At 34.1% G+C, this 17,550-nt stretch overlaps 1 protein-coding gene across 1 annotated transcript in view; it reads right to left on the bottom strand.

The window, feature by feature from the left end:
* Positions 1–17,550, bottom strand: part of MYT1L (myelin transcription factor 1 like) — a 300,887-nt gene that overhangs the window by 209,763 nt on the left and 73,574 nt on the right. Inside the window, 1 exon segment of the mRNA XM_046939137.1 lies at positions 5,738–5,852. The gene's annotated coding sequence lies outside the window, so the exon portion shown is untranslated.

Here is a 17,550-nt window from a genome sequence, read left to right on the forward strand (position 1 = left end):
ATGATCATTGTGGTCCTTTTCAACCCAGGCCATTCTATGATTCTATATGTTCTCAATTCTATGATTCTCATAGTTCTCAATCTGTGTACAGAGATTGCAGGTTGAGAAAAAAAAGCATTTAGTTTTGGTTCTCAAATTGTTCACAAAGACCATTCAAAGTGATGATGAGGTCCTTATATACAAATTATCAGCAGACACTAGTAGAAGTGTGGTACCAATGTAGAATCAGTGGAATTACTGATAATTCATGTATATAAATTATCCATTCACACAAAAGAATCTACTCAGTTTTCACATCTTAAAATATCAAGGGGTGAGTGTACAATTTTTCTTTAATTTAAAGCCAATTGATGTAAGCATGAATGTGCAACTCAGAGCCATGTAGCCAGAAGCTCTGAAGGAAAAGGTATTTCTTAACAGTATGTCATTTTCCTCTGACATGGTACCAATAGACTTCCTTTCACTTAATTTTATTTTTCCAGTATATCAGCATCTAAACTGATTTCCTAGGTTTCCTTCATTCTCACTAGTAAGGAATACTATTCTGAAGTTTGATTCATATGACCTATTTAGATGTCTACCTTACAAAGAGATGAATCATGCCCTAAAAGTGTCTGTTTCTCTCTACTGACTATAAAGACAGTCTAACCAAAGTCAATTTGGATATAAAAGACATCTACATTAGGACAGACAAATTTCACCCTAGAAGCTGTGAAAGGGAGCACAAGAATGAATGCTATTTTCAGCAATATTTAACTTCTGTAAGATTTTGAAACAGAAATCCATCTGCAAGGTCATCTGAGGACAATACTACCAAGAGCTGCTGAGAAGCTCTGCTCTGCACTGTCCCAAACCACAGTGGAGCATCTCCCTCGTGAAATGTGCAAGGTGACCGAAAAATGGTACTGCCTACTCCCTCTGCACCTTCTTGAATAAGTGTTTGGATGAAAAAAAAGGAAACACTCTAGTCTCCCTATTCCTTTATATTTTGTTTGCAATAACATTATTGAGGACCTATTACAGAGTCATAAATTGTATTGGTATTTGTATACAGAAAGGACTGCTGAGCCTATATGAATCTGCATATGGTTTGTCCTCCTATTATGTTTCAAAAGAAAAGAAAAAAACTTGCTTATTATAGTCTTGATTGTACAGAACCCATGTATTTCTTCTGAATCTAGCTACTTACTGGATAGGATTCTTCATAGTTTTTATCAAGGATATTCCTTTCCTTAGCCTTCTCCAGTACACTGAAGAGTAATGTATGGCAGTATAAATGTATTTGTGTACCTATTTTGTCTCATTGTATAAAATTATTTTTATATGTATGCTTTTTAATAAGAACTTTATTTCTGCAGTATAAGAAGTATAGTTCTGACCTAAATCAACCCTGATCCATACTTTACTTGATCAATGAATTCTTCCTATTAACTCCAATTGGCTTTCAAATTAGTCTTCTTTGTCATCCTTGGCTTCAGAAGAAATAATATAGTTGCCTATAGCAGCTAAGCTAAACTTCATCATTCATCTGAAGTAGAAAAGGGTAAAATGAGCACGTGTGAAAAATTTTTTTGCCCACCAAAATTTACATCCAGCTCATAAAGACAAAAGAATCATTTATGATCATAATTTAAAAAAATGGAAAACCATTGAAATAAAGCTATTTGACTACCCTCCTCTATAAAGTGATGAAGGAAGAATTCAGCCTTAAAAAAAGCCATACTGATCTAGCAAACTTATATTTTTCCTCTTCTAATAATCTAATTACTCCAACACTTCCTAATTGTTTGCTACAAAAATTATCAACTCTATCATCATCAGATGTCTTTTACAAAACATTACTAATGTTATATTTCCACTTGATATGCAGGGATTTAGACATAACTTGTAGGGGAGTGAGGAAAAACTGTGCCCTTTGATACTGTGTTTAATTTGAATTTATATCCCACTTATTTTCAGGATGATTTATGGAATTAGGTACTCTGGAAGGCCTAGCTAATACCCTAGAAAACAGGAAACATTTTTTTCCTGCTTCTTGTTGGTGATATGGCCCTGTCCAGATGTTTTCAGCTCTAACATAACTGTTCTCTTTAGCATGCTAGCATCAGCAGAAGCCTGTGATCAATCACAGTTGGCTGGCCCATGCAATATAAACATGCCTGTTCACAGGAGCAGAGATGCTGCCTAGAACCTGCAGTTTAAAGAGTCTAGTGCCTCATTTTTAAAACCACTAATGTCTGGAGAGAGAGAAAAAGAAAAATGTACAATTCTATGTGATGATTTCTACTACTTAAATTTACAGTGGTAATTTATAAACTGCAAATTTAGCAACATGTGACATTTTGATTGATGAATTTTGCTTTTTTATAAGGTCGTATTAGGAAAACTTATACTGCCAAGAGCTAATATGAACTTGTCATCATGACAGCCTATCTGTAAAACTCTGTCTGAACTAACATAAGGTATTATTTTGCTTTCTGTATCCCTGTCATTCTACCAATATCCTTGCATAAGAATAGTATGATAAAGAAGCATAAGAAGTTGATTAGGGAAGCTAAGATTTATGATTTCTCAATTAGTGGAGTAACTAAGATACTGGAAAGACACCTAACTGTTCTTCAAAAGCAGACAAAATCCCTGATTCCTAGGTCTTGCAGAATTTTGCTCTATACTTAGCTAAGTGTCTTGCAGAAAGTTGTAGCACAGACAAAGCCTGAACTCATCTTTCCCAACTCTGAGCTAATTCTCTAATTAATGGACCAGACATTTCTCATTCCCTGAGGCACTGCAGAACAAGCAGGAAGAATATAAAGCTGCCTAAGAAGAATACTGCATACCAGGAATTCTTACACTGCCTAATTAGGATTGCTTTACTATCACTTTTCACCACAGTGGTAGGGAAAAATGAATAAAGCAACAGGGATAAAGTGGCTTAAGATCCCTAATCTATGATATCTTTTCTATGGGTCTGAATCCTGTAAGGGACTAGAGTATACCCTAAAGAGGTCAAATAAATACTTCAAGATGTCAAATAAATTAAAAAATACTTAAGGTGTTATGCCTTTCTTGGATTCACAACACAGTACAAGATGGAACTTAACATGGGACTCAGAATGCTGTTTCTATATATCAACAGCTGTAGTGAGCAATCCTCAGAAAGAACATTCACATAGAGAAATGAGCTTACATGAGGTTTACAGGGTTAGTTCCTAAGTTTTAAACTATTAAACTAAAGTGTATTCATTTATGGTAAGTTAACACACAAACAGAGGTACATAACACTTAAATATAATAATTAATAAAACATGAGTATCTGATATTCTTCTGTACATATAAAATCAAGTTTTAGATATATTTCATGTGGATAAAAAGGAAGTAGTAAAAATCACATCACAGCAGGGTTTACTCTGTGAGGTTATGGCCTTCCAGAAATCTAGCAGTCAGTAAGACTAAGCAAAGTCCTATTTATAAAATTCCAAGTGAAAGTTTTCAGGAAAAAAGAAGTTAAATATTTCAGTTGATAATCTTTGGGGCTTGGGTAACTGCTTATGCATTATCAGTTATTTGTGTTGGGGTAGGACTGATTTCTCCTATTTTATTAGTTTATTTTTTTTCCCCGCTAGACAAGTGGTTCTTTAATTGTCTTGTCTGTCCTGTGGAAGAGACTGCCACAGAGATGTCCTCTCACTAATCCATTTTATTCTCTCAAACTTTTAAAAGTATTTTATTTAGCAGCCCAATATAAATTACCATGCAAACTATACAGGATCACAAAGCACGGTACAAGAAGTTCTATGACCTCAACTCGCTCAAACAAAAAAGGCTGAACCACAACTTGCACATTCTCATCCCACCTTCACAGATTATTCTACTACTTTCTTCTTACATTTACATTTCAGACTACTATTGCTTTCCACTAATATGCTGTGTCACATCAAATCCTCACAGCAGAATGTGGGTGGGGGGAGGTAAATCAGTTTTCTGCTATACTTAAGATTTTCTCTCCACTAACTTAATTACTATGTAATTGAGTAACTGATTCACACTTTATCTTATTTCAGACAAGAAATACAGTACTTCTCCACACCTTTCCTTAACCAGTATATTTCTAAACTTCTTTCATTCTTTCTTAACTCTAAAGAACAGAAAACACCAAAATTTCTTCAAATTATTATTATTATTATTTTCTTTAACACTGGGTGTAAAGTTGAACACAATACAAAATTTACAGAATTCTGTCTGAAGGCTAGCCAGTGCAATCCACAGTGAGGAAAACTACTTTGTTAGACAGTTTTAAGACATCACTTTCACTAGAAGAAATGGCCTATAAACATAAATTTTGACATTAGTATCTATCAGGTGAGGAAAAATAGAAGCTAGACTCTTTCCTACTTTCATTTCCTTAAAGCTTTGATACATCATTTAAATTTACATTTAAATTTCATTTGCCTCAGTTTCCTACACTGGAATGAAGATCTCAAAATTCATGTCTGGATAAAGCCCTCTATGACTACAGGGGAAAATCTAAGTCCTCTACAAAGGATAGAACTAATCAGAAGAAGACTGGCATTTTTCTGATTAATATCAAATTCAGACATTCCAGTTTGTTGCATTTTAGAACACACTGTAGAATTTCTGAGTCTAGCTACATTTAAAACTGCCATCCATTGTCATCAAAAGAATCAACACAGACCAACATACTGTATATGTGTTTTTATCTTATAAATTATTCAGCTTTCAATTGAACTTTGTGTTGATGTTCCTTTAAGGAGTAAGACCTATGACTATTTGTGGAGATCATTACTCAAATAAATTAGGTATTTTGGTGTTCTCTTGGGAAAACATAGAAAAAAATATGCAGAAAAATAACTACCACAGTTGTGTCCTACAACATTAGTTCAACAAAGTTCTGTAAAAGAATGGCTTTCCAACACAGCATGTAATCTGATACTACTAGTCTTTTAGATTTCTGAGCAATGAAGGGACTTCCCAAATAAAAATTCAGTAAAAGAAAAAGGATTCAAAAAAATCTCTGTGATGAGCACCAAGGGAACACAATCTATTTTCTGCACGTTCCATATAAATGGAATTCAAGTATATCCAGCACTTAGCAAAAGTTTGCAGGAAACTTTTAAGAAATATATATTTATCAAAATTAAAATGGGTTGTAACATTACCAGCCTCTGAATTAAGTTCATCCTCTTTCTGTAAACTCATAAACTTGTGCATATATTCATTCCTTTTTCATATCAACATATGATAATTGCCTGCATGTTGGATGTCACTGAAGGAAGCTTTACTTCATGGATAAATATATTTATACCAAAGAAGTAAATTGTAAGTCTGCCAATCTTACCATTATGCATAGCAGAATCTGCTGTTACAGTTTAATGAAATAAAGTCTCCTAATTATTTAGGGTTAACTAATACTATTTTTCTGATTTCACAGTGAAGAATCCCAGCACATTCAGGTCCATAAGGATTCAGGCATTCATTCCTGCTCTGTGCAGCTTCAGCAGTAAGAATAACCATATAACTTAACTGTAAATGACTCTTTTAGCATGAATTGTGTGTTTAAAGTTAATGCACAACAGAACTCTGAGCTGCATTCCAGAAGTTATGAAGCACCAGACAGATAAGATCACAGTGGTTACCAGGAGTAGCAAATGGGAAAAGTACTACAGGAAATGAACTCTTGTCAATAATCTGGAGAGTGCTACATTTAGGTCAATTGTACCTGAAATTGTTTGGTGGGGTAATTGCTCTTTGGTCCAGACTCTGCTCTCTGAACCTGTCAGAGTGCTTCCAGGTCCACTGGGTTGGATTCACCAATTTTCTTCCAGATTCATTTTCTAAAAGAAAAAAACAAATGATTTTACTATATGATAGCAAGGAATGAGGAACAGAATCACTCATGTTATTCTAACTTTTTAAAAATAGGCTTTTAAAAAATGCATTTAACAATAGTTTTTTAAAAAGTCTAATATACAACTTATTTCCTTAGTTCTCTGGAACAGAAATTCATTCAATTACTCAGACTTTTTATTTGGTTCTGCAGAGACTTTCCAGATCAGTTAGGTATTTAAGGTGATTTGGAGCAATCTTTTGTTTTTGCTGATCACTCAGTAATCAGTAAAAGGTTAGAAAGTCATTCTAATTCTACGACGTAGTGCAGCATTATTTAAGTTTTAAATCAGTTTGAGTCCTTGTCTGTTTCATATTGTTTCATAATTTAAGATGTTTTATGCATGTATTCATAGGACTGTGATAAATTCAGTTTTAGGAATCCAATCTAATGAGCCATATACTGACCCTTTACTGCAGTTAGCTGGATTCATACAGGTATTGAAAAACAGCACCTAGCCTTTCTGTCTTCTGATTTCTTAGAAGTAATATAATATTCTGCTTTGATAGCACAAAATCTCCAGCAGTACTATTCCTTATTCACATTAAAGTGTCAGTATTAATAGAAAGAATTTTAAGGTGATGAAGAGTCTCCTCTAGAAGCTATCCAGCACGTGTTTACCTTTTACACAGACAGGTAAAGCATCATATTTCTAGTCATTATTCAGTGCTTGTGATTAGCACCTACCATAATTAAAGAAATCATTGTGATATAACTACACTGCTGAAGAACATGAATCTTCTACTTCTACTTAAAAAATACAAAGGGAATAAATACTCTGCGGAAAGCTGCAGTAGGTACATCAGTTATTTTAGCCATTTTTTCTTGTGTAGAACTTCAAATTCAAAGATCCTCATTAAACTAAGTAGATGGCAATAACAGACGAAGTGTTAATGGTGCAGCAGTGGAGTGTGTCAGGAAAAGAAGAGACCCTGAGGGGCTCACCATGCTTTTTATGCTCAGCTAAATTCAGCAGCATTACCATAAATCCTCTAAAAGATACTGTACTCAGTGTTTTACATTTTACTTTCAAGCAAGGAAATATTCTACAGAATTAAAAAAAAAAAATTAAACAGAAATATGATTACAAACTATTATTAAACAAACTATTTTCATGTAAATACACTAAGAAGTATTCTGTTATTAGTTTTTTTCACATTTTAGAGATAAATAAAAAGGTCTTATCTTCTAAACAATGTCAAAATCTATGTCAAAATTTCTGTAATTTTATGTAGAAATGGAACCTTTTCACAAACGAATCTTAGTTTACTTAATAAAATTATTTTACAAATTAAAAATAAGGTCTCAATATAGAATTATGCATAAAATCATTGCACAAGAATCCAAAATTCTTAATTTCTAGCTTATCTTCGTTTTTTCCTTTTCCAAGATGGTATTCTGAGGGAGATATATAACCTAAAAAAAAAAAGATTATTCTTCTGTGTAACCATTAATTCCAATAATTTACTGCTTAATAATATTCAGTGTTTTGTATACATTTATACACGCAAGTTCATGGTGGCCTTAATGTGGCTTTTCTCTTCGATTTCAGAACGAACTTCTCCAAGGGTAGGGCAGACTGATGTATTTAACAATAAATGGAGATAATGGTTATCATACACTGTGCTACTTTAATTATAAACTCAACTGAAAACAAGAAATAATTATTTTCACAATAATAGCCCCACCCCCACAATAAATAAATAAGCCTGTCAAATTATAGATATGGTTTACTTTTCTATTTTTGCTTAAGCAGTATATTGTCATTTAACAACGCAAGCTGTGGGAAGAGAGAGCTTCAGGACCACGGCTAGCGGCCACGAGCAGAGCGACGAGAAAGCACCGGGTGCTCCTCCTTGCCACTCGCAACTCCAGCGGGATGCGCACAGCAGAGCTTTGACTTTCGCAGCAAAGTTTGCCATACAAGAATGTGTTCGCTCTTTTCATAAGCAAAAACATTCGTTCTTCAGAAAAAAAAAAAATATTTCAAGACGTAGTGAAAACAAATGAATGCAAGCTTTATATCCTAATTTGTTGCTTAATTAGAAGTATGGTTTTAAAAAAAATAACGTCTCTTCAGTTTTTCTCCCAGTGCCATAGAAGCATTTAGGTCTACATACAGCAACAGAAGTCTTGCTTATTATAAACAATGAGCATTAACATCTGTGATTCATTTTCATAACTGCAGGTGTTGGAAGGGACCTCAACAGATCATTGAGTTCAAGCCCCTGCTAAAGCAGGTACCCTACGATCATTCACACAGGTAGGCAACCAGAGAGGTTTTGAATATCTTCATAGAAGGAGAATCAGTTGCTAAACATGCAGAGGTAATGGCCTCCACTATGCACTCTTGACCTTCTATTTCAAATCTGAAAATCTGATATCCCACAGCTCTCCTGTGTTTATAGGGAGCTTTGCGTATACAAATCAAGTTTCTCCATACACCTTATCTATTCAGGGACCTGCATTAATGTAAGCTTTATAAATACACACACAACCACAGGCAATTTATTTGCCCTTAAGAATACTGGAAAAATGAAGTCCCTACAGTTTTCTGTTAAAACACTGGTAATGATAAATATACTTTGTTTCAGGAGCTCAAACAAAAAATTCAATTACCTCTGCAAAGGTAGAAATATAGAGCATATATACGTACCTGTAAGAGGGTAAAACTGCATATCACATAAGAAAAGAATATTTAAAAGACCAATTGAATGACATGGTCTCTGAGATGCCCTAAGTGATGCACTTCTCTAACAATGACAAAAATGTAACCAGTACTTTATCCTTATGAGTAATAGATGTTTCAGTAGCAGAAGAAAATTCCCATCAAAAGGTAAATTCTAAATGACGCTGAGAACAAATGCCATAAAGACACCTCAATTCTTATTAAATCTGAAGCTACAGAAGAAAAACTGAAACAGTAAAACAGAAATCTCAAGGAAACATCCTGCTCTATCCTACTCATGTACACATCTTCTGCCTTTAATGGGCAGTACACTTTCTTTCAGTCTAACTGAATATTTTAACAGCAACAGTCACATTAAGTTGTTTCTTGTGACGATGTAATTTGATTTACAAGTTTTACTGGGAGAGGTGAAATAATTACAACTCTTTCCAATAGTTGGATAATTCTAAAAACTGACTTAAAGAATTAATATTAAAATTTATGAGACATTTGTGATGATGGACAGACTTTAGCAGATAACAGCTTACATAAATTTACAAATACTGAAGTCATGCCTCTGATTATTCTGAATAATGAATGAATAAAAATGCAGTGGGCCTAATCCTGCTCCTGCTGACAGTAGACAGACATTATCATGCTTTTCAATGGAAATAATATCATAAACACAACCCCTAAAAAAAATAAAGTCAAACTTCAAAGTATATAAGGACAACAGGTTAAAAAATTAGTTGAACATTAAACTTCTTTTTTTTTTCTATCAGAATATGAAATTCTGAATCCAACATGAAAACAGAAGACTTTATATGGCAAAAAAATGTTTTCCCTACCATTACATTTTTAAGGTATTAACATTTTTTTGTCCAACAACACTCTTTAATCTATAAATAAGTGTAAACATTTGTGAGCCTTTACATTAACTTTTATGCAAATCTATCAAAAGACAATCTCACTGCCAATACTCCCCCAGACTTATAAAACACTATTCTATATAAATTAAAAAAAAAAAAAAAAAGTTAGAGTTTTCTGGGATACAAAAGTAAGAGAGTGAATGCTTCTCATCAGAGGAAGGAAATATCCAGCATTGTCACTTAGTGCTCTTGGAAAATTTGTAGTATCTGCACTGAAAGCAAACAGTCTGTGAGCATCCTGGCTAATACTGTATGCCATGTTTTCTTATGTCAAGTGTAGTTTAGATAGGATTAATATTTTAAAGAATCAGCTGCTGCTAAACAAGAATTTAGAACTAATGAGGAAAATGCACAACTAGCACAGAGGAATTTATGGGACAGCTGAATGCATATCTCAACAGTAGATAAACAGTTCTCTGCCTGACTGTGAAGAACAGTGGAGAAAATGGGAAACACCACAAACAGCTGAATGAAAAATCTCTGGGCCTTCTTGATTGCAAGAAGCAATGGAGATGGTGAACTTAGAAAGAAAATCTCCACAGCATTATTTGCAGCTCTTCCAAAATGAGCAACCTGTCCCATGTCAGGAGAGTCAGGAATCTAAAAATTTCCTTAAGTAGGTTGATGGCACCCCAACAGGACTGGATGACTTCAAATGTTGTCCTCACTCTCAAATCTTCAACCTACTACAGAACAGTTTATTTCAGGAGAAAGGCTATTACATTCAGAGCTGTTGATCTGGAAGCACTTCGAAAGACATCAAATAACTTTTTTGTGTTCAGATTGACCTCCTCAATACAACGTTGCTTAGAGAGCAGAAGAAAATCAGGCAGGTAATAAAAGCAGCTTGCTAATTAAACTAAGCATTGTGCAAATAAATGATTTTAATTTCTGGATCTTTCCTGCTGTTTTTTGAAGCAAAATACAGGTAGTGAAAGTATCTTAAGAAATACTGATAGTCATATAAATGAAAATGTGAAACAGATAGCACCAACTTACAGATTAGACATATACACCACATGCTGTTGTTTATGAACTGTAGACAGCGAGGGTTATAGTAGATATAGTTTTACCCTCCTACATTGACAGCTATTGGTGAAGAATCTTCTCATGAGTCAATGTGGTAACAGGACATGGATTACAATGCCAGATTTGGGGCAGAACTTTTTACACATTATGTACCATGCATAAATTCAGAGCCACCTAATGAATTCATGTGAAAAATCCTGAGTACCCAGTAAACTTTCCTGTGGACTAATGCCCAATTTTACCCTCCGTTGTCAAAAACTGATTTTTTTTATTCCTTATTACATTTCAGAATTCTGTTCTGCTTTCAGAGTAGAGAACAGACGAGTATGGGGAGACTTTCTTTCAGTTTGATACTGTCACTCCAAAAAGCGTCACTCTGAACCTGCCAGTTACTACATGCCTAGACCAAGATAAATTAATACATTCCAATTAATTCCTCTTTAAAATATTCATTTATATGAAGATATAGTGCGTTAAGATTCTCAGAGCTAACAAGTAGACTTTTTGAATAATCAAATTTAATGCAAAAAAAAAAAAAACCCTCTTTGTTAGTGAAATACCCATTTCAAAAATGTTAATATTAAACAGAAATCATTATGTTTATTTTGTGGTAAATCATATTGCAAGTAAGGGTACCAACAGCAAATATATTAACAGCCTTTTAATTACACTGATAATAAATTATATGATGTAATACATTATATAAGCTCATAATGCCAAAATTCCGCTCTGGACCTGAAAACTACCACTATATTTACTCAGGTACAATTTATATTATAGAAAATACTGTTGTGAATGAAACTTATTGTCGATTTGTATGTAGAAACTTGTGTTGATTGGGCTGCACAGTATTCATAAACATTTGTTTGGAATACAGATGAAGATCTCTTAGTGTCAGAAGAGAAAAATAAAAGCACAAATAATGAAAACAAACTGGTCTATATTTGCAAATACATTTAGAATAAGCTAGATTCCTAAATAAAAACTAATATTCACTATGAGTTATTCATTGTCCCTCAATTATTTTGTCATTTCAATTACAGTCAAATCAAAACCAAAAGCAGTATGCGATCATTCACCTACAAAGAATAACTAAGTGTAAGTGTGGGGAGAGAGAGAAAAAAAAAAAAAAAGAAAAAAAAAAAGAGCATCTCCCATCAACCTCCAGGAAGAGATCCTTCCTCAGTGGCAGTCAGCCCTTAAATGGGGTCTAGGAGGAGAGGTGGAGCCTGGCTCCACCCCTTCCAGTCACACAGCTGAATTGCCTTCACCTGTGCTCCTGTGCTTTGGCTGACTCGGTGCTTGCCTCAGGTGTTCAATCAGAGGTTCAGGCCGTGATTCAACAGTTCCCATACAAACACACTCTCCTTTCTTCCCCATTTTTAATAGTACTTTCAAGTAGAAGAAAATAAACTACTCTCACTTCTTAGTGCAGTCTCAAAGGCAATACTGAGAAATATCACATTTACCTGGAGATAGAAAACTGCTACAAAGCAGCCCAACACAGAACTCTTTGTGGGATACAGTGTCATGACTGTAAGAACAGAAATAAAAAACCCAATAGGTTTACCTGTAATAGCAAATAAACAGAAAAAAAAAAAAAAAAAAAAAGAAGAAAAAAAAGAAAAAGAAAAGAAGAAAAGAAAAGAAAAGATTATTATGAATGTATGTATTGCAAGGACAAAGTCTTGTAGTCCTCTGACAGGAGACTTCAAATAGGTCACTGGATATTTGCAGAGCAAGTTACTACAACAGCTTTCTAACAGTATAAATGGTCGAAAATAAGGTGGGATGACATACCAGCTACAATATAAATTATATCTCAAAGAGCTGTACTGGTCTATCTGTAGAGTCAGTGTAGAGCATTCTTGAATGATAATTTGCAGATACACAGACAGGTGTAGCAGTTGTCCCCCAAAAGTACAAAAAATACATCATTAATAAAATTACATATGTGTATGATCCATTACCCAATATGCACATTACTTTATGCTTCATCTCCATGCCTATGACTGTGCAAAAAAGAAACTAAAAATTCTTGACTAGAAAATAAAACATGATAAAATAAATTTCTGGATTAAAAGATAATGCAAAGTAAAACAAGTTGATAGCTTTATTTAGATTCAAACAGAATTTAAATAAGGCCACAATAAAAGAGATGCTACCTTACAAGACATAACAAAATTTACAGGAATACTCCCATTTATAAGTAAAAGGAGGAAAATTTAGCCTCTCATCATCTCCTTTGAATAATAAGAGAGCTACACATATAACTTCATTGTAGTGTCCAAGAACTTTGGGTTTCTCAGATGGAACAACTGTTGATGATTGACTGCACTGGCCAAAATAGTAATAATAATAAAGGAGGAGATAAAGTAACATGCTGTGTGGAGGCAGGGCATGTAATGGCCTTTACAATCAGCACAGAAGAAGCAGAGTACTCTTCTCTTTACTGTAAAATTGTTCATGACTGGGGGGAAGGGGAATTGGACAGAGAGAGAACGATTTCAAAATAGTGAATGGTCTCATGCAATAGTCTGAGCAGTGGGTGATATACAGTCAGCAATCTGTGCCACAGGACAAAAAGTAATTTCATCATTAGTCTGAAAATACAGCACAAGATGTGTATCCTCTTTTCTCTGGTTTTGAAGGGTAGAAGAATATAGAAAATAAAAGCAAAATTACACATCATTTCTGAAAAGATGCAGAAGATCCCAAAATGTTCATAGTATCAAGCAAAAGACACAGAGTAATGTAAAAAACAAGTAAGAGGAAGTGATGAAGAAAGAAACAAGATGTTTGAGTGTCAGGTCACTGGCACAAGTGGGATAAGTTAGAGGGCAAGAACAGATATGATGACAGAAAAGTTGGCACAAATGGCTATAAGGGGAAATTAAAGCAGATCTTATTAACAATCTTGTTGAGAAGGTCACAGGAATGATAGCTGAATATTTTTCATAATTTTCAATATTTTAACTTTAAAAATATTAAGGTGATTCACAACATTACAGCTTCTGTTACATGCTAATACTATGCAAAAATGGTCTTTAAAACGTAATATTTGATTGCCATTCCCCATACACCCAATACGCCTGGTCCACCACCATAATTAAGTGAATGGTATCAGGCTATTTCTTCTCTTTCACTCAGCAAGTTTCAAAAGCATCTGTTTACTGCAGCATTTCACTGTCCTGTTTCCGTACCTGTTGCTTCTATCCCCTTCATCATAATTTACTGTACTGTCACAGATTTGCCAAGAAGTTAATTTTTTTCAGGATTTTCTCAGAATCTTCTGCTTTGATTGAGGTCTCATTCTCACACAGGAAAATCTTTTCAATGTCAAATATCCCAACTAAGGATACAGAGGATGACATCCTGCCCATTACCTACTATGTGCCCTAGACTGGTATGGTTGGTTTGTCACAGATATTGAAAAATAATGGTAGGTTCCCCTCTTGAGACTGAGTTGCTGCTCAAATCTTAATGGAAAAAAAATGTTCTGTTGCTGGGAAAGTAAAGAGAGCCAAAAGGCTGCCAGATATGGGTCTCTAAGACTTCTTCGGGAAGAATACCAGCAAGCACAAAGGTATCCACAAGCATCTCAACCCTACAGTACTAACTGCAACAGATATGATTAAGAACTGCAGACTGTCTCAAATTCCTGTACTTAAAAGACTGAATATGATTGTTCTCATGGCTTCAAAAGACAATAACTGACCCAAATTATCAGACTCTCTGAGACCCAAATTCTCCAAGGTTTTTTTGAAGATGTGAAACTGAATGCATTAAGTTTGTAAGAAACATTTAAAATTAAGAACAGAATTTAATGCCAATATAGAGAATAAATTTGGAGTTCTAATACGTGTGACTAAAACCATGATGTATTTACAATTTTCATTGTCTTTATGTTGAAGTCAATAGAAAAAAAATCCTACTTTATTTAAATGTCAGCAGCATAACAACCATAAATTTAGGTAAGTCACTTCAAAACTCTCCCCTTGTACTACCCAATTATCTGAGGAATGTAATATAAATTAAAACAACTGTCAGCAGTTCAGATTGATTCTCCTCTTGTTGTCATTTATTAATATTAATATAGAGATCTATTACTGAAATGAGGATAAGTCAAGCCCTTCAACAATAGGTGGTTTAACATTTCCAGCTTAGATATCCATTTTTTTCCTATATATTTTTAATAATATACGCTACTCAGAATCAAATACTTATTACAAAAACTCAAAGGACTTCTCACCTAATTTTTCCTAGGGGTTAATCAATAAGTCTCATTAAATTTTTTTAAAAGGGAAAAAAAAAGCCAGCAAAAAAAACCAAGAACCTAACATTCAATCTATTCACTACCTCAGGACTTAAGGTAATTCTGAATGCAAGGAGGAAAGGCTCTCCGCTTGCCATGATTAAGAACCTTCAAGAATTATTAGAAGTTAGATGCAGATATTTCTGCTTGCCAGACAGATAGCAGTGAAAAACATGTCTGAGTCACAGTAGCTATGAATTTTCGCATGCGAATTAGGTGACAGCCTAAACAGCTGTGATTAAAAAAGATCACCAGAATTCCATAAATGTTTCCGGTGGTTGAGATGCAGGCAACAAACAGAGCAACAACCAACAGGTAATGATCCAAGTGTTACTGTGTTAAAGAGGGAAGAGAAACAGGAGAGATTGCTCAGAAGCAATACATGGTGAACATGAGACAGGCACAAAGACTCATCAGAGAGGACTACAGAGGCAGAGATAAGGAAAGACAGTGCCTATCATGACATGTTATCTGTGATGCCAAAATTTCAGTATGCAGTTCTTATGTGCAACATGCAATGCACCATTCACTGAAATACATAAATATCAGTACAAAAATCATTGCGGTTTTGTTCCTAACAATGATCCAATTTGCAATTGCTGATCTATATTTCTACTATAGAAGCCTTTGTGACTATTTTAAACGAATGCTCATTTTCATTCAAAATGAACAAAATATGCTGAAGGGCAAAATTCTCAGAAAATAAGGGGATTTTTAAAAAGCTTTCATTTTCATTAATAAGCATCAGCCAACAATTTTTAAATAGTTGAAAGGTTAGGGAAACATAAAAATATGAATGGAAATGAGAAAACAATTTTCCATCTCATTTACTAAGACTCCTATTCAAGCAAAAAAAAAAAGAAAAAAGAAAGAAAAAAAAGAAAAGAAAAAGAAAAAACTGCGTTGATGAACTTCAGTAACTGTATTAATCACAAATTAATCACAAAATCTAGTTAGGAACAGGCTGCTAACATAAGGTAAGACAGGTTGCAGACAGTAGTCCTTTATGTAAAAGCAAATGTCAAAAGAAAAGCTCTGATATTTGGTTGTGGGCTCCCACTTTTCACACAGGCATTTCCTAAATCCATGCTTGATGAGCTTCTCCAGCTATAAATTCTGTAAATTCCCTCTGGAGCAGTGCAGAGTGTGCTTCATGAAAATGTCATCTGCCAGCGCTGCAATTACTCACACTCTAGCAATCATGTGCACAATGCAGAATGGGTCGAATTCAGGTGAGAACGAGAACCAGCAATCAAGCCTCTGGAATTGAGAACAAAGCCATTTTCTTTCATTTGCCATCAACACAACCATCAAGGCCTTAATTACAAGGCAAGTGTCAAGCCTGGCTGCTGAAAGGCTTATTATTATACAGCTCAGCTTCAAATCAGTTTTGTATTGATGAACTGCAAAAATGAGGAAGCTAGCTTAGCCCCACAAGAAAAGAAACAGGGACTAACTGATTATGTGATTGGCAGGAAGAAACAAGGCCATTTAAAAGCACATTTTTAGACAGTAAAAGAATTAGTGCACAGCACACATAAAACCTTTCCGTGGACATGCCTTCCACCTCAACAGCAAATCTGGCTGGTCTGATAATTCAAAGGACACCTTCTTCAGTTGAAATTATTGTAGTATCCACAAAAAAAAAAAAAAAAAAAAAAAAAAAAAAGGCAAAAAAAAAAAAAAACACTGTCAAAAGTCACTCCTTTGGCCACACATTTTGCTTTTTTTGTTATGGCTGCTAATGTTCTCACTGCTCCCTTAAACTTCATTGAATGTCTATCTATTGAACACATATAGAAGTATTAACTAAACTTCATATGTATTCACAAGTCCTTGCCCAGCAATTACCTACTCACTCCAGATTAGTTGTTCTATTAAAGAGATGAGCAATTATCATTTTGTAATCAAAAAATGCATTCCTATTGATTCAAATAAATTCTCAATAAGAAACTTGTTATAAGTCAAAAGTCACCCTTTTTACCATTTTCTATATAAGAATTTTAGGCATGATAAAATAATGAATAAACTGTTACTAAAAGGCCTAAATTTTTAAATGGCTGTTGATGCAACCTTATGGATATAATAAGTGGGTTTTTTTGTTGTTTTTTTTTTTTGTCTTTTGATATCTTAACACGTTTCTGACTTTGCCACTGCATGTTTAATGTGACTGGAGAAATATGTGCTCAGTTCATTCATCTGCCCTTCTGAAACCTATGATAAATTAGCAAAAGTGGATCAACAGAACTTTACCACCAATTTTATATATTTTACTTAAAATGCTGACAGTCCATAGTTTGTTCCTTAATGATTGACTCATCCATTAGATACTCAACACAAAAACATTTTACTTCTTCCAGCACACCAAATCCTAAAAATTTCAATGCTTCATGTCCATGCTTCAGCAGAGTATTCAAAACCTTGGAATAGGAGAAAATAAACATCAACACACAAGAGATGAAGGCACATGACAGTGATAGTCACATCTGCGTTTTGGTATTGATTTCAATGGTTACAGGCTTGATTTATTTTCACATGATATATTGATATATTGATATTATATGTGATATATTGAAATTACGTATAATTCATAAAAAAACCAAATACTAAGAACTCAGACAATAACATGATAATATCCACTGAAAATATATATATATATATTTTACTAGGAAAAAAAAAAATACTAAAAATTCCAGATGGATAT

The sequence above is a fragment of the Gallus gallus genome, chromosome 3 (genome assembly GCF_016699485.2).
Source record: "Gallus gallus isolate bGalGal1 chromosome 3, bGalGal1.mat.broiler.GRCg7b, whole genome shotgun sequence".
Classification (NCBI taxonomy): domain Eukaryota; kingdom Metazoa; phylum Chordata; class Aves; order Galliformes; family Phasianidae; genus Gallus; species Gallus gallus.